This window comes from Mustela erminea, chromosome X (assembly GCF_009829155.1).
Source record: "Mustela erminea isolate mMusErm1 chromosome X, mMusErm1.Pri, whole genome shotgun sequence".
Lineage (NCBI taxonomy): Eukaryota > Metazoa > Chordata > Mammalia > Carnivora > Mustelidae > Mustela > Mustela erminea.
In genome coordinates, this window is record NC_045635.1 from 66585396 (window position 1) to 66588556 (window position 3161).

At 37.0% G+C, this 3161-nt stretch overlaps 1 pseudogene; it reads right to left on the reverse strand.

Annotated features, from left to right (window-relative positions):
• Positions 1-988: 988 nt before the first annotated feature.
• Positions 989-1089, reverse strand: LOC116583756 (annotated as a pseudogene).
• Positions 1090-3161: the final 2072 nt, after the last annotated feature.

Below are 3161 nucleotides of genomic sequence, written 5' to 3' on the forward strand. Positions count from 1 at the left end.
AAGGTCAACTTAAGTCAGAGAGATAGGAAATGTACCTTAAATATAGACAATATTACATAATCATTTCTAGTCAATAAACAGGACTATAATGATTGTTACAGTTACACAAAATATATCCCTCAGTGACATCGACACCAGTCCCTACCACAGCTAATAAAACAAAAACAAAAACAAAACAGAACAGAACAAAACAAAACAAAACCTCTTTATCCTAGTCATTAAGGATTGGGCATTTTTGTTATCTTGATATTTATAAAGAAATGACACATAGAAGTGGTAAGCAAGAGACACATTTGCAGCATCCAATTGCCTGTTTCCTTAGTCTAAGCCAATTTTGAATATTTTTTTCAGGTTAATTTCCTCTCTAACAAATCTTATCAAGGGTTAACTGTGACCAGAACATTCCCATCTTGCTTCACGTTTTGAAGTGTAGCAGAAAACACTACTGCATAGTAGGTTTTTTGAACACAGAAACATCTGTACAAATTTCCAGTGATGCTCTAGTCAAAATGAGTCATTTTATGTCTAATAAAAATGAAGCGGCTATGTAGATCTCTAAAAGAATCTTTTTTTTCCCCCCTTGGCTGGCATTGACATAAACTTGGTGAAAGTTGGTGCCAAAGGAGAATAAGACATCTCTGCTTTCTCTGTGTGTTCTTTATGCAGGACCCATGAATATACTCTAGATTGTTTTGTTTGACATCATTTTGGTTTATTTACATATTTATCAATGGGCTGCCTGGAAAAATGTATTCTTTGCAGGATGTACTCTTTTTTAAAATGTACAGATCCCTGTGGTGTGTCTTTTTGAATGCTATTAGCCTTTTTATTTTTTATTTGACAGGAAAGATACATTTCTGAATCAGTTACTCAATATCCATGAAAGTAAAAAGAATACTCAAAAAGAGACCCAAGTAATTTGGTGTTGGTAAATTCATTCTGCCTTGACTACATGAACATTTGTGCCTTTTCATTAGCCACAGCCTTCTAATACCATTTGTATTTTTTACGTGTCATCCTTGCGCAGGGGCCATGCTAATCTTCTCTGTATCATTCCAATTTTAGTATATGTGCTGCCGAAGCGAGCACCATTTGTATTTTTTAGACTCATGCATTTTGGAGTATCAACTGAGAATAATATGAAGTGCCTTAAATTATCTCCTTAAAATCCCTATGTCAGAATGAAGGAAAGGTATGTAATAATATGTTAGCACCAGCCAGCCCATGGCTGATGATTTTGAATCTTCCCTTTCCTGATAGCACAGATCTATATGACTTTATGCTCTTTATCCTAGACACTGTAGATAACAGTTATCTCTTATTGTGATGGCTCCTTTCTAGACATTCATGTTACAATGTAAATCATATATTTCCCTACCCAGGGACATTTGCATTTTGATAAATTACAAAATCTTTAAACTGAGATAGTATATGATGCATCTTTCATAAAAATATCAAATATCAAAAAATATAAAGTTGGGATGCCTGGGTGGCTCAGTCAAGCTGTTGCCTTCAGTCTGAGTCTTGATGCCAGGATCATGGGATTAAGTCCTGCATTGGGCTCCTTGCTCAGTGGGGAACCTGCTTCTCTCTCTGCCTCTGCCTGAGCACTGCCTGCTTGTGCTCTCTCTCTCTTTGACAAATAAATAAAATCTTAAAAAAAAACCATAAAGTAATGTTTTTGAAGATTGAGAGACCCTTGAAATTACATAAAATAATCTAAATATAACAATCATTATCATCAAATTTTGAGTGTCAGGTACTTTATATGCATTATCTCATTTGGACTTCAGCAACCCTATGATGTAGTTGCTAATATTGCTTGTATTGGACATTTATTGTTTTATTCCATTCCATTAATTACTAACAGGTTAATCAGTGCTGGGGATACATTAGCAAATAAAACAAAAAAATCTCATGACATTAACATTTTAATAAAACAACATATGTTAAAGAGGATTAAGCAATACTTCTCTTGATGAGAATTGAGAAATGTTGAATTATTGTATTTTTTTTAAGTTTTTTAAATTTATTCTTTATTTTCAGCATAACAGTATTCATTATTTTTGCACCACACCCAGTGCTCCATGCAATCCGTGCCCTCTATAATACCCACCACCTGGTACCCTGACCTCACACCCCCACCCCTTCAAAACCCTCAGATTGTTTTTCAGAGTCCATAGTCTCTCATGGCTCACCTCCCCTTCCAATGTCCCCCAACTCCCTTCTCCTCTCTAACTCCCCTTGTACTCCATGCTATTTGTTATGCTCTAAAAATAAGTGAAACCATATGATAATTGACTCTCTCTGCTTGACTTATTTCACTCAACATAATCTCTTCCAGTCCTGTCCACGTTGCTACAAAAGTTGGGTATTCATCCTTTCTGATGGAGGCATAATACTCCATGGAGTATATGGACCACATCTTCCTTATCCATTCGTCCGTTGAAGGGCATCTTGGTTCTTTCCACAGTTTGGCAACCGTGGCCATTGCTGCTATAAACATTGGGGTACAGATGGCCCTTGTTTTCACTACATCTGTATCTTCGGGGTAAATACCCAGTAGTGCAATTGCAGGGTCATAGGAAATCTCTATTTTTATCTATCTATCTATCTATCTATCTATTTATTTATTTTTAATTTTTTGTTTTTTATAAACATGTATTTATATCCCCAGGGGTACAGGTCTGTGAATCAGCACTCACCAAAGCACATACCCTCCCCAATGTCCACAACCCCACCCCCCCTTCTCCCAACCCCCCTCCCTCCAGCAACCCTCAGTTTGTTCTGTAAGATTAAGAGTCACTTATAGTTTGTCTCCCTCCCAATCCCATCTTGTTTCATTGATTCTTCTCCTACCCACTTAAGCCCCCATGTTGCATCACCACTTCCTCATCCAGGAAGAAGTAGAAAGCCTGAACAGACCCATAACCAGTAAGGAGATTGAAACAGTCATTAAAAATCTCCAAACAAACAAAAGCCCAGGGCCAGACCGCTTCCCGGGGGAATTCTACCAAACATTTAAAGAAGAACTAATTCCTATTCTCCTGAAACTGTTCCAAAAAATAGAAATGGAAGGAAAACTTCCAAACTCATTTTATGAGGCCAGCATCACCTTGATCCCAAAACCAGACAAGGATCCCATCAAAAAAGAGAGCTAT